The sequence below is a fragment of the Malus sylvestris genome, chromosome 5, assembly GCF_916048215.2.
Source record: "Malus sylvestris chromosome 5, drMalSylv7.2, whole genome shotgun sequence".
Classification (NCBI taxonomy): Eukaryota; Viridiplantae; Streptophyta; class Magnoliopsida; order Rosales; family Rosaceae; genus Malus; species Malus sylvestris.
This window is the reverse complement of record NC_062264.1, coordinates 17,795,603-17,821,311: the sequence shown is the minus strand read 5'-3', so window position 1 is coordinate 17,821,311 and position 25,709 is coordinate 17,795,603. Positions and strand designations below refer to the sequence as shown.

The following is a 25,709-nucleotide window of genomic DNA, read 5'->3' as shown; positions in this document are numbered from 1 at the left end:
TGAATCAAAACAACAAACTTTTTGTTCTTGGCAAGAACATAACAAGAACAATGAAGAACATTCATGAAAACCCATAAAAGCTCCATGAACATTTTTCACCCAAAGACACCCCAAAAACTCTCAAACTTAAGAGAAATAACATATTACCATACTAGGGTACTTAGGGGTTCCTAATGTCACTTTAAAACACTTTTAACCAGACAAACATGAACCCAAAAATCCACCCTTTGGATTTGGCCGAATTTCCCCCATAAACATGACACCAAATTTTAGTTCCAAAATTCATGCTCATATGAACTACATCTACAACATTTGAGATGGCAAATTTTCTAACAAAATTTGCATTTAAAGAAGCAAGATAAAGCTTGTAACAATTACAACATTCAAATCATAAACTATGAAAATACAAAACCCAAAAGGATTCACCAACTACTAAATCTGGCTCTGATACCACTTGAAGGAAATATTTGTGAAAACTAGTTCATTTGAGCAACATCTATGCATGCAATTAAAAATTAAAAGGCGGAATCATGCTTGTATGCCCTCAAAAACAAAACTTTACCCATGAAATTCAAGGCCTAGTGAGTGTGGTGAACCAAGACTCAACTCAAGAACAAAGTGAGTTGAGAAACCTTATACCTTGGTTGATTCCTCTTTGCATAAGCAAAGGCTAATCATCCAAGAGATAGGGCCTTCATTCCTTACTTCTTAGCTCCATGGATTTCTTGGATGAAGATGGTAGAATGGATTCTCCAAGTTCCCAAAATAGAGAACCTCTAAGTCTCCACACCAAGGAGAGCATTGATGAAGAGATGAGTGACCTAGAGGAAGTAAGATTGCTAGCTGATTTCCTCTAGGGTGGCCGGCCTCTTAGAGAGAAAAGGAGAGCTTGTGTTCTCTCCAATTTCCTCAAAGAAAACCCTAATGATGAAATGGTTATAAAGTCCTTTATATAGTCCCTTCAATTAAGTGACTAAAAGAACCAAAACCCCTTTCTTTCTCTATATGGCCGACCTCCTTAGAGCTATGGACTGTTTGGGCCCTTTTGGGTCTTAAGTCAATAAGTTGTCATACAACTTATATTAATGGGCTTGACATTCAAATCCCATTGGGCCTTGCAGCCCAAAACTAACCCGAGGTCTGTAACGAACTTATTCGTTTGATTAATTAACATATTAATTCATCCTGGCCATAAATAATTAAACCATGTAATTATCCTTACTCATCTATGTTATTTCTTCAATCTCTACCTTACATGGTGTACGATCCATTAGGTTTCTTTTAGCGAGGCAGTGGGCGATTAGAACTCTTCAAATCGATTGCGAATTGAAACTTACTTTCAATTCTCTCTTTTGTGATTACACACCTTTAGGGATTCCACAAACCATGAGTGACACCTAGTAATATGTCATGGCTACCCAAGCTAATAAGAAGAGGTGGAGAACCTATTCAGTTTAGGATTACAATGCAATACGGTCTTTCTCTAATACAATACTCTTGACCACATTGTTTGGTTTGATAGTTTATTCATGTATACTATCCAATGTGATTCATTTACTTATATGATTACCTTGAATGTGATTTGGAACGACTTCCTAAATCTTATTCATACTCTAGCCAGAGATTGTTAATCATATCATAGAGTATTCTCCCTCAAACAGTTTGAAGGTTAGAGATCCCTTGTTGTGCATTCACTTGCCTCCATAACTAAGTGGCTTAACCCCAACTATGTCGTGGACACCCTCTGATGGAGCGACTTTGACATAGTCAAAGATCAAGGACCTAACCATAAGACAACTATGATGCCTCAGGTCAATAGACTACTTTGGATTATCCCAACCATGAGTTCTCATGTGACATGAGTATGAGAACTCCTTGTTGATTGTGTTCAGTGAACTCATTCTCTATTAAGCACCTACATGCTTGTCTTGGTATCAATCACACCAATGACTCGAGACCAGTCACTCTCCCTAAGAGAAAACATAACACGTATTGATCTTAACGGACTGTCAAAATTGGCAATCCTATGATCATGAACCTTTAGGATATGTATAAGAAAAATAATGGTCTCATGAATCTAACTTCTTTAGATCACATTCTCCCAATTACATATTCCTTGGACTTATCGTTTAAGCATATAACATTTATATGAGACGGCTTTAAACAATAATCTTTGCCCTTTATATTAAACTAGATTAGTTTAACATGTGAAATTTTTAGTAAAGTATCATCATATGATTGGTTTTAGGGCACATTTCCAACAATTGGTTCTGCTTTTCAACGAGAAGTAAAACAAAGATCAAATTCGAGAACTTAGTGAACTTCTGAGCTATATATTGTTGCTATAGGACAATATTAATAGCAGAGAATGTCTAATAGGTCTTCTCCAGGAGATCCTCTTGTTGGAAGTATGCCCACAAAACCACTCATTTGATGTAATAGCTTTTGGAATACTTATTGTGTTAAACTATTATATGTTTAATGAAGGGAAAATCTTATTGTTATTCACTATTTAATGTATTATGCGTTTAAGCAATAAGGGAATCCAAGGAATGTATTTAATCTAAGAGAGAAGTGATCTAAGTAAGTTAGATTAACGAGACCTTTCTCCTATGTTCATTCCTAAAATGTTCCTAGCCATAGGATTGCCAATTGGGCATTGACAATCCGTTAAGGTTAGTATGTGTTATGTTAACTCAAGCGTAAGTATGACTAGTCTCAAGTCATTCAGTGTTGGACACTGGGACAAACGCATAGGTGCTCAAAAGGTAATTGAGTACACTGAATAATGATAGGAGCATATTTATGCGACTTAATTGGCTTGTTCTTGTGCGTTTACGTTGTGTTTCTTTAGTTATTTTAGTGTTTAAAGCCATTTTCATTTGTTTGTAGGTCTTAATAACAACCTTGGCAAGAAAAGTGCATTTTGGTGCATGTTGGATCAATATTGGGCTCAAATGGATTGCATGCATGAGGATGGACGTTTTGGGCATATGTGTGTGCAAGTGTGTGTGTGTAATTGCAAGGATAAACAATGACAACTCATGCACATGCAAAGAAGCCCACATGCAAAGTGAAAGACTCTAAGTACAAAGTATGCAAGAAGATGCATTTTGGAGGCCTTTGGAGCATGTTTCGGGCTTGGAATGGATAGCAAATGCATGGGCCAAAGTGGATGGACGAATTTGAGAACTAAAGAGGCCAAGAATGTGAAGAATTAGTGTCCAAAAGATAAAGAATTCAGCCCAAAAATTTGTCACTCCAAGTTGCACACTCCTTGCCATGCAAAACACATAGAATTCCCTTTGGATTCCCATGCCATGCTTGATCACTCTTGTCCCCTACATAATTTCTGATTTCATGCTTTAATTCATTTAATTATTTCACTCAATTGCTTGATACCTCTTGTTCCCTTCACCCATTAGATTTTAGACAACCTTTACATCCATTACATGCACCAATTGATGCTCCATCATTCACATTTGGAATTTATCAAAGCTATGATCAACCAAGCAACAACATGTTTTCCAACGCTTACAATTCGGCTTGGAGAGATCATTCAAATTATATGTGGGGGGAACCTCAACAATTCCAACAAGATGAATATTGGCAGCAAGAGGAGGAGTTCTATTCAAAACCTATGCAATATGCTCAATCAAACTCAGGTTCGTCAATAAATTATAATCAAATTCTTAATGAATTAAATTGTTTGGTGCAGGGCTCACAAAATCAAGCCAAAGAGGCTCAACAAGATGCATATTGGCAGCAAGACGAGTTCTATTCAAGACCTATGCAGCCACCATAGCATCCCCCACAACAAGTCCAATCAAATCAAAGTATGCCCGTGAATTATAATGAAATTCTTGAAGGACTAATTTCTTTGGCGCAGGGTTTTCAAAAAGAAGAACAATTTTCGCCATCGGAAGAGTTCTATCAGTGGCCATATGAACCGTCACAGCCACCACAACAATCAACCCAATTCAATTCAGGTACGTCCTTGGATAATGATACACTTAATAAGTTACTCACCTCTTTGAATCAGGGAGTAGAAAATCAAAACCAAGAGATGCAAGACCGAGTCAAAAGAGTGGACGAATTGGATATGCAAGTTGGGCAGATTGTGGAATTCATGGCACAGATTCGAGATTAAAGTGAACTTTCCAACTCAAACATTGCAAATTCAAAGGCAGAAAGTGAAATCAATGAAGCCATCACTTTGGTAGGGGACATGAAGGATGAAGCTGTCCCAGAACCATCCAAACACAGCCCGAACATGGATGAATTGCTGCTGCAAGCAGAAGAGGAGGAGGACGACCTGGGCAGTTTAGAAGAATTCTTGCTGCAAGCTCCTCAAATCCCTCTGTCATCCAACTCAGGTGAGGAAGTTCTAAATTCACTTCATTCTAACATTATTCCACCGACTGTCCTTTGTCCTTGCAGGTTTTTGATTCCAAATATCAAAGAGAGTGAAAAAGACATTGTGGAAGCTCTTCCAAAGGTGCAAAGTGATATCCCAATTCTTGGTGCACCAAAACAAGTTCCCGATGGTATTGAAACGTTCAAAGAACCTTGCACACCAAGAAAAGGGATTCAAGAGAATGAAGTGGTTGAAGCATATCAAGAATACATCCAAGAGGTTGTGCATGAGACAATCAAGCCCAAAGCAGTTGAGTTTGATGACACAGGACAAGCCACAACCATCATAGTAAACCTGGCCCAGTTCAAAGTCCCGGAAATGTTCAAAGATGTGGTGTTGGTCATTGAGTTTGTGTCGGAAAAAGAAAGTAAGCCATCTTCTCCAATTTTAATTTTAATTTATACTAACATGTTTCTGATTTTGATGATTCAGGCACCCACTCTTGAATTTAAACCATTGCCGAATCATTTCAAGTATCACCTCCCATTAAAAGATAAATTACATGCTTTGGAGCTGAGTGGAGTTTAAAGGAAAGATTCGTCCGGCTAAAGACGTTAAATCAAGCGCTTCTTGGGAGACAACCCAAGCATTCAACGAAGGGAGACTTTGGAATCGCTAACCAAATCAGATTTGCATTCTTACACCCTTATCTTTACTGCTTTCATTTTGTTTTGTTCAGTTAGTTGTGTTATTTGGTTGATTTCTGTGAGTTTATGTTATTTAGTTTAAGTGTGGGGGAAGGTTAAACAAAGTCTTTTTACATTGATTTACATATTTTACATTGATTTAAAAAAAAAAACAAAAAAACAAAACACACCTAAAAAAAAAAAAAAAAAAAAAAAAAAAAAAAAAAAAAAAAAAAAAGTAAAAATATTTTACAATGATGTGTAAACTAATAGCATTCATTGGTCAGGTGGTGCTTCAGTAGTCGGCGGAGCTTCAGCAGTCGGCGGGGCCACGGAAGGAGGAGGTATCGGAGGTTGATCAGTTGGAGCTTCACTACGCGGTGCTGCCCCAGAAGACGAAGGCAGATGCGGTTGGAACAAACCCACAAACCTCCGGTGATCAAGTAAAATCTGACCATCATTTTCCTGCAGCTGGTCAATTTTCCTCTTCATGTTTATGGCATAATTGTGTGCAAGCTTATGCAATTGTTTATTTTCATGCTTGAGTCCTCTAATCTCCTCTTTGAGACTCTGTATTTCAGCCACCAACGATTCAACGTGACGGGTTCGAGCAAATAGGCGTTGGGCCATGTTGGACACAGAACCCGCACACTGCACGCTAAGAGCCAGAGACTCCTTAACCGCCAATTCATCAGACCGTCTAGCAAGCAGTCTGTTATCTCTGGGGGTGACAAGGTTCCGGGCCACCACCGCAGCGGTCATGTCATTTTTCATCACCGAATCCCCAACGGTGAGAGGACCAGTAGGGGATATGAAGGACGGGCGCCATATGTTGTCTGGAGAAGGAGGGGCTGCTCCTTCATCAAGGTTCAAGTCAAAACGACGGTCGGAAGGGCCAGACATTTTTCAGAGGAGGTGAAGAAAGAAGAGAGTCGAACTGATTAAGATTAAAAAAAAAAATACAAGAAGGGAGTGTTTACAAGAAGGAGCTCAAGTGTGTTGTGGAACAAAATTAGCGCCTCTATAAAAAGAAGAAATCGGAGAGGCGCTCCTCAGAAATCGAAGAAGCGTCCTCTCGCAAATCGAAGAGTCGGGGCTCCTTTCTTAAAAGCCGGATTCTTTTCTCAAAAGAGGCGTTTCATTTCTCAAAAGCTGGGCTTGCTCAGAAACCACGAGCCGAACCCCGGATTTCAAAAGATCAATTTGTCCAGACGTGTCATCACTCGTCACATGCAACTTGCAGCTTTGCGGAAATTACGGGCAGCTTTGTCAGAAAGCGCGTAATTTATACTATTCATCCATCCACCGGCTGCTGACAATGAGTGAGAGAATAGTTCCGGTTGTGAAGAAAAGTCCTATAAGTATATACCTTCGCCTTCCACAGCAAAGGCACACCCTCTCAGCACTTCTTCATCTCCGAGAATGTATTTCCAACACACCCTCTCGAGTCACTCAGTGTTCCTTATTCCTTGGGGTACCTCTGCAAACAACCTATCCAAAGCAAAAGTATTTCATATCATGAAGGTTGAAAGCAAGAGTATCTCATATCATGCATTCTCCATGTCCTTTTCCTTGTCTTTGTTCTAACCTGCAGGACATGGAGAAATTGCTCTCGAGTACTCGTCTTCCACTGTTGATGTACTTCCAAAGAAGTTGCCACATCTACCTGAAGAACAGATAAGGCAAGCGAAAATGATACCAGCAGCATGTGGAGACAACGTGCAGAAGAAACAAGCAGAGAAGAATGCAGCTTGCACAATCAACCCAGCATAAGGAGTCTGAGTTGAAGAACTAGAGAAGCTGCCACATCTGCTTGGAGAACAAATAAGGAATTGCAACATCGCCAAAGAGAAAAACCTCGCCGTACAATATCATCAAATCATCACTTGCAAGTAAAAAGCTAAGTGTCACCCCGTTCAAGAGGAAAGCTGTGGAAAGTCAACAAGCACGACCAATGATCACTTATTAGTTCTATTCATTGTCTTTTATCGTGATTTTCAATTTTTCGTTTGCAATTTTTTTTTTTTTTACATTTTCTTGCGTTACTTAACTGAATTATTTCTTTTCTTTGCAGCAACTTTTGGTTATTTCCACCCTTGAAGTTGATTGCAGAATTTTAGCTTGGAGGTCATCGCTTGATTTTACTGCAAATTAGGGAAATTTTCAGTCCAATTGCTTTATTTTGTTTCTTATTATTTATTTTTTTATTTTTTATTTTTTTTTATTTGCATTATAGTGTTTTCTGACATTGGGGACAATGTCCAGTTTAAGTTTGGGGGTAAAGAGTATAAAAAATGACCAAATTGAAATTTTTTGTACCTTCAACTACGAACGGGTTTCATTTGTTTCCGTGTTGTTGCTTTTTGTTTTCTTAATTAGTTTTGTTTTCTTTTTTAAAAAAAATAAAAAAAATTTAATTTTAAACAAAAAAATTCGGAATATTTAAAAATCCAAAAATATTGTCTTGTTTTCCTTATTGTATTTTTGTTAGTTTCCCGACCCAATGATATAATAGGATCAAATTTGAACCATGATCATCAAGAACTTAGTTAACATGTGTTTTGTGAAATTCCTAATTCTCTTGTTAGTTTTGTACATGTTTGATCATCTTTGAAAAACCAAATGCACATAGCCTTGTTGATGTGAAACTAAAGCATGACTTAAAGCTTCATATGTGAATTTAGTGACCATATACATCCTATGTGAGTTTTTGAGCCTATTGAAAGTGTGTGCATTTTTCATACACTCCTATTCTTTCATATGTGATGAACTTATGTGAGATACATCTCTAGAACTTGCGTAACGATCTTTCGAAATGTTTGTCATTGATTGCATGAATTTGGAAATGATAGAGGCATTAGGTTTACCACTATGGCCCAAATAACCATGTTTCCCAAAGAAAAATGATATCATTAGATTGCCAATTTGAGCCGTGTATGTTGAGCCTTTTATTTCTTATCACCAGATATGTCTACCCTTATACCTGAAACATTTTTCCTTATCCTTTCCAAGCGAGCAATGCGAGATTGTCTTATGAGAAACGTTTGTGAAGTACTTTGAAGGTGTTTGGCAAAAGAATAAGTGTGGGGGTATTTCATGTTTGTATATATAAAAAAAAAAAAAAAAAAAAAGAAAAGAAAAAGAAAGATTGTATACAAATGAAATAAAAAGTTTTTAAAGTTTCAGTTTAAGGGTGTGGATGGAGGCGCTAAAAGAATCGTTGGAAAGGTTGAGTTCTTATAAATCTAAAGAAAAGAATTGCTTGCAATGTAGCTTGGAACTTGTGTTTACCTATTCTTTCATTTCAATAACCCTCTCCCTAAACCTCATTACATCCAATAAAAGTCCTCTTGATTTAAGTTTTGCAATTATGATTGTGGAGATGAGATCTTTATGCAAGCTTATGGTAGAAATTTCACATTTGATTCTTTGAGCGAAACACATTTAAACTAAACACATGTGTGATTGAGTGTATATCCCGTGAGAAGGTTGCTAGTTTGCATATGATGATTTTAAAAATATAAAAATTTTGAAATTGCATTAGCATGGCTATCTCACACACTACACTTCAAGGATGATTCAAAGATTACTGCTAATATTTGAATAAGGAAGATGAACTTGGATTAGTTCCTTGATGCTAGCTATGGTTCTTGTTGATTTGTGTTCTCGAATGAAATTCTATGAGGGTCACATAGGGGGAAGCTAATGTTTTTCTTGTTACTTCTTGTTCTTGTTTTCTTTGTTTTGCTCGAGGACTAGCAAAAGCTAAGTGTGGGGGTATTTGATAAGTTCAAATTTATAAATATTTTACATCAAATTCACTTGTCTTTTCTTAGTTAGTTCCTTATATTTTTGAGCTATTTACTTTTTTTTTGTGTATTATAGGATTTGTCTAGCAAAGAAAATAAAAATAGAACAAGTGAAATTTTAAGTAATAAATTCGTCAAAACTGCCTGTGTAGATCAGCTGACTTTGGGAGCAAGTTGCGAACAGCTCAGAATGAATTAGAGAATGAGCCTTATATGCTTGGAAAGCTACAGATGTCTATTTTCTAGAACATTTCTCGGATTGTTAATATCATTTTTCTAGAAGAAGTTATGGGCATTTGAGTAAGGGAAGGTCTAGCTGACGACAACTTGCAGATTGGAATTGAAAAAAAAGAAAAAGATGACAAAGAAGTGGGAGACATGGAATGATGGAGAAGAATAACAAAAGGGAAATATAGGAGAGTGTTGGACGGCAAAAACAAAAGAAAAGGAATAAAGAAGGGAATGATGGAGGAATAAAAAAAGAAAAGAAGGAATAAAAAAATTAAAAGAAGAATAAGAGGAGGACACGGGCAGACTGGTGGAAGGGAGGAAATAGAATAAGAAAATAAAGATTGAAGAGGCGCAAAAGGGACGCGGAACCGAGGGGGAGAAAGGCACAGAAGCAGCAAAGCTGCCTTGAGAAAAAGCACGGACAGAAACAGAGACCAGCAGGGCGCGGGGAGAGAAGTGAGGAGAAAAAGGCGCAGAGGAAAAGGACAGAGGTCAGAGGACCGCAGTGCGCAAAACACAGCAGAAGGCGCAGTAAGGACTGACGCAGGTCAGAGGGAGACGGCAGCAGAAGAAGAAAAGGGTTGTATATTTTCTCAAACTCATGTTTAACTTTTGGTTTAATTTGAGAATAATGTGTAACTAAATTTATTTTGGCTAGAGGTTAATTCAAAGCCATGAATATATTTGTAATATGAATTGATTACCTTCAGTTGTGATTTCTGAGTTGTGATTTAATTTGCTTAACTGCTTGATTGATAACTTATTTTTGTATGTCGATTAAGAATGCATACTTAATTTACATGCAAGAATTTGATGCTAGAATATAAGTGAATTTCACCTAATCGTTATGAACTTATATTCACAAGTAGTGAAGGTTGTTATCCACAATCGTGTTAAGTGAATTCTAGGCTGGATTAACATGCGTATTCCATAGTTATGAATGCGTAGTCAATGTTTATGATTTCCGTTGAACTTAATGATGTCTCTATCATGCGTATTCCATAGTTAGGGACTTTGATGAGGAATAATTTGGTTGTAATGCGTATTCCATTCAATCCAATGAATCTAGGGAAATCTAAGAGTTAATTTAAGCGGACCTAATTAACTTGGAACATTGTCATTCACAATTTATTGAAAGAACAACTGAAAATCAATTTAGGTTGCATATGTGTCATGTGTGGAGAAGAACCCTCTAGCTAGTCCGTCACCTATCCTTTCACCTTAATTCATGCTTTTGTCAATTCTGTAATTTATTTAAGTTTAATTTACTTCTCGTCAAAACCAAACCCCCCCCCCATTATTAAATTATATTATTTAGTTAGTGTTCATTGTTGTTAGTCTTTTAATTCAATTTCCGTCCATTTCAGTTCCTAGTGTCTAAATTGATTGTTTCCATTATTTTGAGTCATTCTAAGTGTGTTTCGAGTTATTAGAGTTTTTAGCCTAGTTTTGTGTCCTTGAGTCTTATTTAATATTTTTAAATTAATTTAGAATAGATTAGCAATCCCTCCTAATCCCCGGCCTAGAACGATACCCTACTTACATCTATACTACAATTGTCAAAAAGAGGGTTTAATTTGTGTGTTAACTTATTTTTCACATCAGAATTCTTCGGTCGATTTTACCCTTCGTTTTGAATTTCGAACAATTGCTCTTCCTTTCGCAGTTCTATAATTACCGAAATTCTCTCATTTGTACTTTACGCTTTCAAATTCTTTGAAATTTCTTGCCATCACTCTCCTGTGAATCCCCTTCTTCCAGATCTTCGTCTTTAAACCCCCAACCCAGAAAACTCCTCTCGGGTCGCATTTTCAAGCCATTTACAATGGCCTCCTTCATCTCCAAGCTTTCCAAGGAATGTGACCAATGCCAGAAAATTATTGATCGAAGTTCGATCAAAACCATACATTTTGAAAGTGACATGAGCACCCCTCATCAAATCCTAGGTCCTCTCTTCAAAATGGAAGTACCACCAACCATCGTTGGACTTCTCAAGGAGCACTGCCTATCACCTTTGCTGCAAGGGTTTGAATGGTCGAAGTGGGACTTGGCAAGGCCTCAAGGTTCATGGCCCTCGACCACTACAGCCTGGGCAGCTTGGGTCGTACGAATGGAAAAAATCTTTGGCGAGCAATGGAAAGCCCTAGGCATCTACAACGCCATTCACCTCTCATCCATGGAAGTCATCCTGGACAAAGAGCTCCTCCTAGCGGCCTTATGCTTCTGGTGTTCGGCCACCAACACCATGGTCCTCCCTTTCGGCCCCATTGGTCCCACCATCTTTGACATTACTGCCATCTTGGGGACTTCCCCGACTGGAATCCCAATCGACGCCGCCCTCTCTGGGTACCCGTCAAACCTTGACCTGAAGGCTCTTTTCGACAAACGGGCCCTTGAGATGCTGAGCGGTGAAGGCCAAGGACCTTCGAAAGAAGAGGTTCATAAACTTTACAAGAACTTATTCAACTATATCACCCTCTATCTCTATTTTGCCGGCTGAGGAGAAGAGGCTCTGCGAGAAGGGGAACACGAGGCTTTCCTCTTCTATTGGTATAACAAATTTATCTATTGTATCAAATCCAATAAGTGTCTGGTCGAGAACATGCCAGTGCCCGAAGCCCTAGCTAGCGATCACGGTCTAGCACTCAGCCCGGCCATTCTCGCCCATCTCCTACGCTGCTTGGCTGAGACGACCCTAGATAAGGTCGACCCATACCGGACTGGTCCTCTCTGGGTCTTCCAACTCTGGTTGCAGGTCTACTTCGCCCCTCTTCGGCCAACGATTGATGATTTCTCGCCTACGGAGGTGCTCGGCCCTTAGCTGGCTTTTCGGCCAACACCCCATCACCAAGCTTAAGAGGTGTTCAAATACTTTTTCGCTCTCGACGATCTTTCTAATGACAAGTTCTTGATATGTCGTCATTAAGAATACCCTTCGTCGATCAGGCTTCCTACATCAGTGTGGGGCGCGGATGAAGATGCTGACCTTCGTCAATCCTGGGGGTCTTTCGTGCTTACCTGCAACCTGCCTCTCAGCTGTGATGGTACGGGTTAGGAAGTGTATCATCCCAACTTCCTCGCTCGGTAGCTTGGCTTCCTTCAAGGTTGCCCGGTCCCCCTTCTTTTCTCACGGTCTGTCCTAAGCCGCGGACGCGAACTGGTTCTTCAGAAAAGGAATGTAATGACGCCAAAAAGGAGTTTCAGGAGCGATGCCAAAAATTTCACCTTCGACTGGTCACTCCAGAATCTCTTAGCACCGATACCTTCGACGATTGGTGGGAAGAATACACTCATAGCTTCTTCAGCGCACTGGTCGAAGATGTCATTAACAAGATTTTCGGCGATCGTCCTCACAAGGCTCCTGCTCCCCAACCTAAGGAGGCTATCCATGGTATATAGCTTCCTTTATATATTTAGATATATATATCCTTACTGTTATTGACTTGGTTTTTAATTCTCAAGCAGCCAAGCGTTGAAAAAGGTAGAAACGGTGGCTCCAACTGCAGCCAAGAAAAAGGCAATCCCCTCTTCCAAGCCGAGCAAACGACCTCGACAGGAGACTAAGACGGCCATCGTAGTCCCTCGTCCTACAAAACGCATTAAGAAATTGGCAAACAAAGGGCAACAAGAAATTCATGTCATCTCTAGCCAGACGACGGGAACAGCTACTCCTGATGTTTCTCCTTCCACCCCAGCCATACGTATCCCAACGGTCGTGCAGCCAGCTCCGACAGGTCAGGCGTCCAAAGCTCGTCCTAACCCTCTAGTCGTGATCGGGTCAAGGACTGCTCCACCGGTCGAGCCATCTGTAGTTTCGGGGTCAGCCGCTGCATCTGTCGTGGAAGAGGCAGTCCCCCTGGCCGAGAGAACTCCCCCTAAAAATCCAAAACACGCGGCAGTCGTTCTAGAAGAGAGCGACGGGAGCGACGAGATTCCGCTGGTGGGTCACCTTCAACCACGCAATCAACCTCCCCCTGCGTCTGAGGCAGCTGTCCAAGTCGGTCCTTCTGCGGTCGACCGTGGTAAACGTCCTGTCGTAGAGCCAGAAGAGAGCGATGGGAGTGACGAGATTTCGCTAGCGGGTCACCTTCAACCCCGCAATCAACCTCCCCCTGCATCCGAGGTAGCTGTCCAAGTCATCCCTTCTGCGGCCGATCATGGCAAATGACCTGCCGTAGAGCCAGAAGCGACAGCGGAAACGCATGTTCATCCGCAGGACCAGGACCTCAACATTCCCCCCCAAGAAGCCACTTCGGCCTTCGTAAGTGCCTCTACCGCTTTTCCTTGGTTATTTTTCTGTCTTAGAGCTCTAAACCGGGAAAATATTAAATGTCAGGTGCCTGCCCACTCTTTTCATTGAAAATTTTATGCGCCGAAGGGTGTTATCTATATTTCTTGGCCGCCTCAGTGGCCATCGAACGTAGATAACCTCCATCGGCTGCGTAAACTGAGAAGCAGTCTAAGATACTGGGCTCGGCCATTGAGTTCTTTAGGTTCGAGCAACGAACCTGAAGACATTGTCGAAGTCTCCTCTCGGCAGGTTTAAAACAAAAGCTTCTTGCTATCTTTTTCGTGATTTCCTTGAGCTTAAACTGATTTTTGTGTGCAGTCTTCATGGGAAGTCGAGTTCAAAGCTCTCTTGTCAAGTACTACCGGAGCGGCTGGCCCTTCGACCACCACAACTGAACCCGCTGATTCAACTGTTCTGGCTCGGTTGCAATAAGTCTTGTCTCTCTTGGCATCGCAAGTCCTTGAGCACAAAAGTCTTGATTTGTTGGGTGCATGCCTAAACGACCTCGGAGCCGATGGTCAAATGAGCGCCGAGGCTATCGTTCAAGCATCGTCTACCTTGGAGCACGTTCGGGAAACCTTTAGTGTCTTCGAAAACGCTCTGAGGGCTGAACAAGATCTAAAAGCTTCCGTGGTCGTCCAAGACGCTCTTCGATCAAAGATCGATACCTTAAAGGCGAAAGGAGAAGCCTTGGCCGACCTCAACCGTCAAGTAGCTGAATTAGCAAAACGAAGGTCGGCTATTGCTTCTGAGCTTACGAAGGACTTCGAGTCGGGCGGAAAAGATTGTTTAACCGAGTACGCGGTGAGCGTGAAACGAACTGAGCAGTTGAAGATGGACAAGAAGAACAGGCAGGCCGAGGTCATAATGGGCGAGGTGCGATGGTTGGAGCTGAAGGCCCTTCTCGGCACTCTTCTTCCTTCTTCGCCCTAAATTTATTTAAATGTAAACTGATCGACCTACTCAATTTGTGTATTTTTTGTCGATCTTAATGAAATGAATTTCTATTCCCGCATTTCCCATGTGACCGGATAGTACTTCTTTAAAAACTTCCCATTGATTGGTAATCTGTGAACTAAACCGGTCCGGTCTCTAAGATGATATGCGCCTTTGCAGAGAACCTTATGTATGATGAATGGCCCTTCCCAATTTGGCGACCATTTGCCGAACATGGGGTCTTAATTCCTACTGGCAACACCGTTTGCCAAACTAATTCTCCTTCGCCAAATGTTTTCTGTCTAACCTTTTGATTATAAGCTTGCTCGGCAATCTGTTTCTGTGCCACGAGCAGGTTATAAGCGTCAACTCGCACTTCTTCTAAATCTTCTAACTCATGTCTCATGGACTGATTATATTCGGCGCTACATAGACTACTTTGTTCAATCATTCACAACGAATTTATGCTTAACTCGACTGGTAACATTGCATCGTGTCCGTAGGTTAGTGCATACGGGGTTGTCCCGGTCGCTGATCGAAATGATGTTCGATATGCCCATAAAGCCTGGTTCAACTTTAAGTGCCACATGCCAGGCCTCTCCTTTATTATTTTTTGAGAATACCGATCAACACTTTGTTACTCGCCTCTGCCTGCCCATTTGCTTGTGGGTAATACGGTGTAGACTGTTCAAGCTTAATTTTCAGGCTTACCGTATATTCTTTAAACCTCTCGGTTGTAAAAATTGTGCCATTGTCAGTTATGATCGTTTCTGGCACGCCGAATCTGGTCACGATGTGTTCTTCCATAAAGTCGCAAACATCTTTCGACGTTAACTTGGCATACGATTTCACTTCGACCCACTTAGTGAAGTAGTCGGTTGCTACCAGTATCCAATCATGCTTGGCAGCCCCAGAAGATGGTGTGATTTTGCCGATTACGTCCATAGCCCATCCTCTAAACGGCCATGGTTTAGTGACCGAGTGTAATGACTCAGCCGGGACCCTTTGTATAGAACCATGAATCTGACACTGTATGCACCCTCGTGCGAACTCGATACAATCCTTTAGTATACTTGGCCAAAAGTAGTCGTGCCGTCGAAGCAGCCATCGCATTTTACGTTCGGACTGATGAGCTCCGTAAATCCCTTCATGGACCTCTATGATTGCCTGAGCAACCTCTTGGAGGCTGAGACATAGCAGTAATAAACCATCATCACCTTTTCGGTATAACTCGTTTTGATACACGACATAGTTTGTGGCATAAACTTTTGTCTTACAATCGTGTTTGCCATTGGGGTTGTTAAGATACCGCATAATGGGCATTCGCCAGTCATCTGGTATCACCTCGACAGCGTAAACATCAATAAGGTCTTGTCGGTCTAACAACGAAGGTAAGGACATGACTCTTGTCGTATCACGTTGTCACGTCAGATGACTTGTTGGTTAACCAAGGTCGGGTATAGTTGTCGTAACACAGGTATTTCTTGGCCTAGCTTGCCCCCCAGGAGTTGTGCACCAGAGGCGATTTGAGCCAACTCGTCTGCGGCGGTATTATGAATCTGGGAAATATGTTCAAATGTAATACCGTCGAAAGATTCGGCCAAATAGCTGGCAACCATGTGGTAGGGTGCCAGGGTACAACTCATGCATCGAAAAGAACCATTGAGTTGGTTAATCACAAGTTTGGAGTCGCCGAGGATGAGGGCATAGGTCGCACGCAAGTCGTGAAGGATTCTAAGGCCGATGATAAGGGCTTCGTATTCGGCTTGATTATTTGTGCAATCAAAATCCAGTTTGAGCGAAAAATACCAACGATCGTGGTTTAGGGATTGAATGACAACTCCAACGCCAGCCGAGGATGAAATATTGGAGCCATCAAAGTACATCGTCCAGTAGTTATCGCACTTTTCAACCATGCCAATTTCGACGCCGTTGCTGGCCTTTGACAGCTTTCTGGGGCACGTATTGCAAGCTGAATTCGGACAGCGCCATTGTCCATTTCCCAATTCGGCCTTTTACTATTGGCCGAGTGAGCATGTAGTGGATGACGTCGGTCTGGGCAATGACCTGGGTGACCGACGGGAGCATGTAATGCCTAAGTTTTGATGCGGCAAAAAATAAAGCGAGGCAAAGCTTCTCAACGGCAGAATAATTAATCTCTGGTTGGTTGAGATTTCGACTAAGATAAAAAATAGCCTGCTCTCGTCTGGCATCATTGTCTTGCACGAGGAGGTAGCCAATGGACTCTTCGGCCGCTGAAATATATAACTTAAGAGGCTTACCACGCCAAGGGGGGACGAGGACAAGTGGTGTCATGAGGGAGACTTTGATTTGTGTAAACGCCACCTGATGCTCGTCTTTCCACTCAAATTTATCTGAGTCCTTGAGTTTCAAAAGCGTAAAGAACGCTTTCATTTTACCCGCCGAGTTAGCTATAAATCGGCGGAGAAAATTTATCTTACTGAGTAAGGACTGTAGTTGTTTCTTCATCGTCGGGGGTGGGGCATTGATGATTACGCGTGCTTTATTTTCATCCACTTCAATCCCACGGTGATGCACGAGGAAACCGAGAAAATTACCGGCTGACACACCGAAGGCACATTTGGCAGGATTCATTTTGAGGTTGTGTTGACGCATGCGGAGGAAAGCCTGTCAGAGATCATCCAGATGTGTCTGCCGACGTTTAGACTTGATTACAACATCGTCGATGTAGACTTCGACGATGGTTCCAATTAAATCATGAAATATGGTGTTCATTGCTCGTTGGTACGTGGCACCAGCGTTCTTGAGGCCGAATGGCATGACAAACCATTCGTATGTGCCGAGTGCCCCCGGGCAGCGAAAAGTAGTCTTGTGCACATCGGCTTCGGCAATGAAAATTTGGTTGTACCCGGCATGTCCATCCATAAAAGATAAGATCGCATGATTCGCTGTGGTATCGATTAATAAATCTGAAATCGGCATTGTATACTCATCTTTAGGAGTTGCCAGATTCAGATTTCGGAAGTCGATACAAATGCACAATGCACTACTTTTCTTTAAAATAGGAATTATATTTGCCAACCATTCAACGTATCGAGCTGTCCGAATGAACCCTGCTTTCAAGAGACGAACAAGTTCATCCTTGATGCCAAGTTGCACTTTGGTCGAGAATCGTCGAGGTGGTTGACGGAAAGGTTTACACCCAGGTTTAATACGTAACTCATGTTCGATGAGATTACAATCTAAGCCAGGCATCTCGTGGTAGCTCCAAGCAAAACAATCTTTGAACTCTTCACGCAGAGCACGAAGTTCAGCTTTCATAGGTTGGGGGAGCAAAGTACTAATAAATAAAGGTCGTGGGTCATCGGCCGTCCCAACATTAATTTCTTCCAATGAGACCTTGACTTGGGGCCGATTGTCTTCGAGCTCGGCCGTGGCAGCTTGAATTTTGTTAAAAGATAAGACAGGACCATTATCTCATTCGGCGAGGAACTCTACGAGGTTAACACCTGAATTTGGTTGCTTAGAGATAGTATACCAATGAGCCAGCAGTCGTTCCATAGTAGATGAAACCGCGGCCCGACGTTTTTCCCGATCGATGTCAGACATCGGGATCGGGGATGAAGTCAGCTAACCCAAGTCTCGTCGAATCCTGGTGGATAGTTTCGGCGCCAACCTCGATAGCTTTCTAAACAGAAATCTGAGTCGACCGTCCTTCATCATTGAAACCTTGTAGGGTGATGTAACCGACGTGGTCATCATAATACCGTGCTTGGATCATGTTAGCTTCGAATGGCTGATTATCGGCCGGGTGAACAATGACCGATTTGCCGTCCCAAAAAATGAGCACTTAATATAATGACAAAGGAATACAGCTAGTTTGATGAATCCAGTCTCGACCGAGCAGTGCATTATACTCGGTCTTGGAGTCGACGATGAAAAAGGCAGTCATGTGATTACGGTCGGCGATGTTTACCGTTAAATGAAGCACCCCTTTGGTTTGGGATTTGTCTCCGACGAAACTGCTCATTGTGATCCCAAAGGGGATAAGTTCGTCGTTAGAGTGACGTAATGCCTTCATGATGTTTATAGGCATGATATTGATGGTGGCTCCACAGTCGACAAAAACTTTGGAGACTGGATACCCTTCGATATGGGCCATTACATACAATGGCTTCAAATGATGAAGTTTGGCCGATGATGATCGAGGGAATAATTTGGCCAAAGTTGCTTTGAGGTTGTCTGTTTTTGTTGTTGACTTATCTTCGGCAACAGTTACAAATCAATGTGACCGGCTTCCTCGGCAACTACATCGCCGTCGAGGAAATTCGGTTGAGATGTACTCGGCTGAAAATCAGCAGGCAAAACATGGACCATACTGATTTCCATGTTATTCAGGACCAACGGGCCCATAGGGTTATGATCCTCCTCTTCAGGCTCTTCTTTTTCCTGGTCACCAATCACGGCATCTGTTTCCGTCGGAGTTGTACTAAGAGACTCATCTGCTCCTTCTTCAATGGTTGTTCCTGTGGTGTCTCGTCGGAAGTCTGTTTGCTCTGTTTAGATGCCTCAGGTTCGTCTGAAATCGTAATTGTGCCTGGGATTACTGCCAGGATACGAGCTTGCTCTTGGTACATTATACGGGCATCCCTAATGTCGAGATAGGCATCCAACTGTGCGACTCGTGTTATTTCATCGGTCGTAAGGCCGAAGAGAGAAACGGCTGAAAAAACTTCAAAGTGGTATCGTAAATACTAAAGGTCCTCTAATGAGAAAGGAAGGTCTACCGCATCGATATTAGTGTATGGGTCGACTTCAAAGCCAAGGACTTGAGCTTCTCGTATGTGTTGGAACCTAGCTTTCAACCCTGGGTCTAAGGTCTTTTGAATAATTCGCTCGGCGCCCGGGCAAGCTAAGACGAGATCAATTGTATCTTGACATGCTTTCGGCAAACCATATAGATCGTTAGCCGAGTGTTTTTTATGAAATTCTCGCATATATTCCAAGGCCTCCCTGAGGAACGGTGGATGTAAATTCCGTCGAATTTTAATCAAAGGTTCTTGTTGGGTTAGCGGGGGGAGTTTACTTTCAGCTTCCTGCCTGAAATGCTCGAGGCGTGCCTTCATTTCCCCAGGCCGAAGACGAAGCTTGATCCGTTTATCAGCCTCCTCAAATGTGGTTTCAAAATCTCGATTGACCAGCCGTTTCCCTTGAACCAGTTCTGTCATAATAGTTAGGGATGGTTGTTCATCATCATTGGCAACTTTTTCCTTCGGCCGCCATTTAGGGACCAAAGTTTCTTGGGCTGCCCGTCGGCGGGCCATACAGTCTATTCTTTGGTGCCGACGTTTCTGGGATTTGGACAGTGCAGTGTACACGCCTTTTGAAGAGTGATATGTATACCAACGATGGTCTCGAGGTTCGGGAGGTTTGAAAGTTTTCTGGCTCTGCGATGATTCCGAGCCGCTAAAATTACGTATGTAATAGTCTTCGTCATAAAACGGAGCATCAAAGTCAAGGAGCCGCCTGACTGAAGGTTTCTCTTCAACCCGCATCTTAGGGCCGAGCCTATCAAAAACCCCTTGATGTTGACCTGCATCGAGCACCTTCCGCTGTGTTGCGGTTGTAGGTTGTTCCATCATAGCCGGAGATGACTTTTCCTTCGGCTCGGCGCTGATATTTGCTTTACACTTTCTGCATAAAACTACCGACCCACCTTCTTCATCAGTGCTGTAATCTGTCATGGGCTTGACAATAGCGGGTCCTGTGAGAGCTGTAGGTGGTTTGTTTGAACGAAAATTAGCATTGAAACGTGGCCGAGAATTCTGATTCAGAAACCGTTGCGTTGTAACGACCTCTACCTTCTATTTCCCTTTGTCCCTAGGTAGGCGAGCATCTACCATATTTACTGTTGCCATGGGAAATCTAAGTTTGCCATTATCAATCCAGCTTTGGACATTATCTCAAAACACGACGCAGTTATTTGTCGTATGTTTGCTTGAGTTATGGTACTTGCAATATATCTTTCCTTTAAGCTCTTCGACCTTGGGAATGTTATGCCCAGGCAGAAGTTTGATGATCCTCGCTGATAACAATTGATCAAAAATTACGTCGGCCTTTGTAATATCAAAAGTGTAAACTTTTGACGTTTTCGTTATTTCTTCAGTGGCCGAGCGAGTTTTGACATCCTTAGAGTCAATATGAGTCAGCGCCTTGCAAACGTATAGCTTATCTATTACTATCTCAGATGCGTCTACACTGACAAATTGAGACTCCTCACATTCGGTCGATGCGTAACTAACAGTGGGATTTTTGTAGATCGTCCCTTGGGATGGAGCTTTCGAGATCTTCTCTTCACAGAGCAAATAATCATATTGCTCGACATGCTGGGCTAGTTCATACATATTCCGAAAGTTTGCCCCCAAGAATTTCTTTTTGTATTCTAAGTCAAGACCGTTCGGAGCAAGTCTAACAAATTCGACTTCGGGGAGAGGTACTCGGCACCAATTCCTGGCCGATTTAAATATGGTAAGATAATCCATCGGTGACTCATCAGATGCTTAAGCTATCATTGCTAATGAGGACACTGACATTTCCATCCCCGGCTGATAAAACTGCTCGTGAAATTTCTCAACCAACTCCTCCCAGCTCTTGACGAAATTCGGTCGGAGGTTGATATACCACGCAAATGCTGAATCGGTTAACGAAAAGTTAAAAGTCGCAGCTTGTGAAAGTCACTATTGACATCTACGCATTACGCGGTGAAATGAGCCACATGTTCTAACAAGGATAAGGATGATCCTTCGGCGAACAGGTTAAAATCTGGAATTTTGAAACCTTTAGGATATTCGAATTTTTCCACATAGGCTGGATACAGATGGATAAATTTAGGGAACTTCGGCCTTTTTTTCATGGCTGAATCAATCATCCGCTGCACCTCGGTCATATCAACGGGTGTTGCTTCTACTCTATGGTCGGATCCGTCTGACTTACTATTCGATCCTCCTCCTTTTTCCAAGGCAATTGGTTTGAGCTGAGCAGGGATTGACTCGGCCTATACAATTGGCAACAGATTATTTCTTGGTGGCAAGTGCTAGGAAAAATCGAAAGACCTGCCGTCGTTGACCTTACTAACCAGTATTTCGAGCAATCTGGTTTGTGTCTCACTGGTACTGCGTATCACGTCATGCAGTTTATCGATTCCTCGACTAAGCGTATGTTCAACCGTCCGAGACTGCTCGTCAAGTCATTTTCGAAGAAACGACCTTGTTGGTGGATCAGATCCTTCACCACCGTCCTCGTCACAGTTCTCCATTATCCCTTCATTGAGAACGCAGGTGTTTCTGTTAGGTATTTCTAGACTGCGAAGCTAACTGCCTAGATTAACTTCCCTTTCTCGACAAGTCGCGCTTATGGACTCAGGTGTCACGGCGTTAAGGGGATTCTGCGTCTGTGGCAAACTTTGTCCTATGTTCTGAACTGGCAAATCGGTTGTTGATTTTCCCATAATTGTTTTCTTTTTTACCGATCGCATTTCAATTGGCATGAACTTCGTAGTTTAGCACTAAGTCCCACTGGGCGTGCCAAAATGTTGACCCTAAAAACTACCAAACCTACGTGGCGCGCAGGCTGAGTAATCTATAAGCTAACTACGTCCTTCGGTGAATGTGGGGCGTGCCAACTCGTCGACTGAGCTCGGCCAAGAAGTAAAATTTGTTGATGTTGCGTTGGTTGCGCGACTGACTTCTGCATCTTGCGATTGTGACCGAGGAAGGAAGACATCTCAGCCTCTTGGGTTCTCGAACCTGAAGACAAGGCTACTATTCTTACGAAGTTCACAAATCGTCGTCGTCGGATTCGGCCACAATGATGGTATTCGTCAGAGTAAACTCTTGTCGAATCGACACCAAAGTGTAAGGGCACAAATACTCAAAGCAGATATAAGTCTTAATAATGAACGTGGTTCAACCGTCTGAATGCCGAACTCTAAATCCCACTTGAGAGTATCCAATCATAAAATAACTCGGCGTACAATGCGCTGAGCTCAGTGAACTGTAACACCTCACTTCGCCGAGAAGGCTAATGAGATGACCTCGTTTAATAAGGATTCGGAAACCCTTCTCGACCGAGACTTGGATAGGTAACCAACCGTCCTCGCTGCAGTGCTGTTGATGCCAATGGAAGATGCTGTGAGATCGGCTAATTCTACGGCGACAGAGCTATCTATGCCGACTGAAGATATCACCGGTTGCTTTCACAGTGTTATTGATGCCAATGGAAGATGTGTCAGCGAAAGGAGAAAATAAAAAATCTCAAAGTTATTGAGAGAGTTTGCGCAGGGCAGTTGTGTGTTGAATTGAAAGGGCTTTGAACGATGCCCAGCCTCCTCTATTTATAGCACCGGATACCTTCTAGGTCGAGTTAAAACCCTACTCGGATTAGGACTTCTTCTTCTAATCAAACACCATCTCGAGTACTCCTACTCCTAACGGGATTTTGAACCTGACCTTTCTATCAGGCTGTATTCAAAGTGTATCTCGACCTCCTCATCTTACCGGGACTCTTTATCACATCAGGATTTCTGTAGAATTTCCACACCTCTTCCTTATCCAGGCCGTTCCTTTTCCTAATAAGGCTCAACCGACTCTAATTAAGCGGCCCATGAACAAGACGACTCCTAACAATAAATCCTTCCGGGTCGAGAATGATTCCACACTCGGCCCAAACTAAATATTTTGGGCCCAAACAAACTGACACCAAGACAAGCATGTAGGTGCTCAATAGAGAATGAGTCCATTGAATGCGATCAACAAGGAGTTCTGATACTCATGTCACATGAGAACTCAAGGTTGTGATAATGCAAAGTAGTTGTTTGACCTGAGGCATCGTAGTTGTCTTGTTTTTATGTTCTTAATCTTTGACTGTGTCAAAGGCACTCCATTAGAGAGTGTCCAAAACATAGTTGGGGTTAAGCCACTTAAATAGAGGCAGGTGAATGCACAACAAGAGATCTCTAACGTTCAAACCGTTGAGGGAGAATACTCTGATATGATTAAGAATCTTTGGCTGGAGTATGAATGAGATTTAAGAAGTCGTTCCAAATCACATTCAAGGTAATCATATAAGTAAGAGAATCACATTGGATAGTAGACATGAATAAACTATCAAACCAAACAATGTGATCAAGAGTATTGTATTACAAAAGGACTGTATTGCATTGTAATCCCAAACTAAATAGGTTCTCCAACTCTTTTGTGTAGCTTGGCTAGCCATGACGTACTGCTAGGTGTCACTTATAGCTTATGGAAGCCCGAAAGATGTATAATTATTAAAGGGAGAATTGAAAGTAAGTTTCAATTCACAATCAATTAAAAGAGTTATAATCGCCCGCTAATTATAACCTAATGGATCGTACACCGTGTAAGGTGGAGATTGAAGAAACAACGGAGTTGAGTAAGGACAATTAAGTGGTTTAATTTTTTATGTCTAAGATTAATTAATATGTTAATTAATCAAACAAATAAGTTCGTTTTAGAACTCGGGTTAGTTTTGAGGCCTCGGGCCCATCGGTGTTTGAATAGTCAAGCCAAATGACTTAAGTTGTATGACAATTTAAATCATGAAAGGGCAAAAGGCCTACTTACACCTAATGGCCGGCCATAGAGGAGAGTTTGGCTTAATTATATTCATGCCACTCAAATGTGAGTGGCTATAAAAGGAAAGTTATAGGCCAAATTCATTTAAGGTTTTTCTAGAGAGAAAAGAGTGAAACACCAAAGCTCTCTCTTCTCTTAGAAGGTTGGCTTCCCTAGGAAGAAATGCACTAGCATCCATTTCTTCCTAGGTCACTCATCTCTTCCTCAATGCTCTCCTTGGTGTGGAAACTTAAAGGTTCCCTTTCTTGGGAACTTGGAGAAGCCATTCCTCCATCCATATCCAAGAAGTCATGGAGCCAAGAAGCAAAGTTCCTCCATCCACATCCATGGAGCCAAGGAGTAAGGAGACAAAGGAAAGAAGGCCCTCACATGGGTGAATATCCTTTGCTAAGCAAAGAGGTGCTTCAAAGGTATAAAAGTTTCTCAACTCTTTTCTTTAAGATTTGAGTTGAGTCTTGGTTCACCACAATTACTAGGCTTTGAATTTTATGGTTTAAATTTTCTTTTAAAGTGCATAGGAACATGCTTCCGCCATTTAATCGTTAAATGCATGTATTTTGTTGCTTAATGAACTTAGTTTTTCACAAATTTTCCTTCAACCACACAAAATGATTAATGTGGAGCCAAAAGTAATTCAACAAAATCTTAGAGGCGAGATGTGGATTTCTTCTTAAAAAAGACAAGAATGTCTTCATTAATGGGCATGACCCATAAAGATTCTCATGCGCAATCCAACAACTTTGGAGGTTAGAGTAGCTGACTACGACACACCAAGATCCTATGTTCATGGTAAGGAGGAAAGTCAAAGGCATTAAAGATAGGATTTAGTAATCCTAGCTTTAATACTATTCTGATTGAAGATCGAACAAACAAGCGAGTATTCACAATCATATCCAATCAAGGATATTTTCAAGATATTCCCCAGATATTATGAAACAATTAATATCTTTGGAATTTTCTTTCCTCATCCAAATCCATCATTTGGATGCCCACCTTAGCCAATCGAATCTCACCACGTGTAGGGAAAAACCCTATACCTATGCTCGGCCAACTTCACCAACTTCTGGTAAGCTTTTGTTACTTGTTGGACATGATTCTGCTGGATGATTGAATCTGCAAAGACAAATATAAACAAAGGATCGTGAAGCCGAGCACCGGGGAGGGTGGTTCCTGGCGTAGGGTCTCTGACGATCAAGTCAGGTATAATTTTAGGTGAAAAATGGGTAGTAAGTGTATGGGTTGAGTTTAGATTGTCTAACCAATTGTGAGGAGTCGGGACGCCTCTTTGTATGTGGTGAGTAAGTCATTTGGGGGACTGGCGATATTGTGAATAAACTGTGTAAAAAGGGAAGTTTGTCACTTAGCCACTTGACCTTGTCACCTCAAGTGTCTTGGCTATTTGACACAGCCACTTAAGGCCAGCACTGTCTATCTCAGCGTATAGTGGTCAGTCATGTCGCCCATGTGACTTTCTCTCCCCTAGCTTCCGTGTGGCAGAGGGAAAAATGTTTGGATGGGAGAAGGCAATTGGCACCAAAAGGTGGAGTGTATTAGGATCAGATGTGAAGTGTGTTCGATGCCCCTCTGACCGGAGTGGGCACATGGGATTGTATTTTGGGAACCACAAAAGATATAGGGCCTTCGGAGGGTAGATCGATGACTCTTCAGGTTCAATCCGGCCTAAAGTCTGAACAGAGTATGAATATCCACTATTCCGGGAAGGTGCGAAGTGGGGTCCTACACTAAGTACTTCAGCCTTAA

General features: G+C 41.9%; 1 long non-coding RNA gene across 1 annotated transcript in view; it reads right to left on the bottom strand.

The window, feature by feature from the left end:
* LOC126620641 (uncharacterized) overlaps positions 1–5,287 on the bottom strand; it is a 70,398-nt gene extending 65,111 nt beyond the window's left edge. Inside the window, exon 1 of the long non-coding RNA XR_007622594.1 lies at positions 5,235–5,287. This is a non-coding gene — a long non-coding RNA (uncharacterized LOC126620641). The remainder of the gene's footprint in view (positions 1–5,234) is intronic.
* Between the last annotated feature and the right edge of the window lie 20,422 nt (positions 5,288–25,709).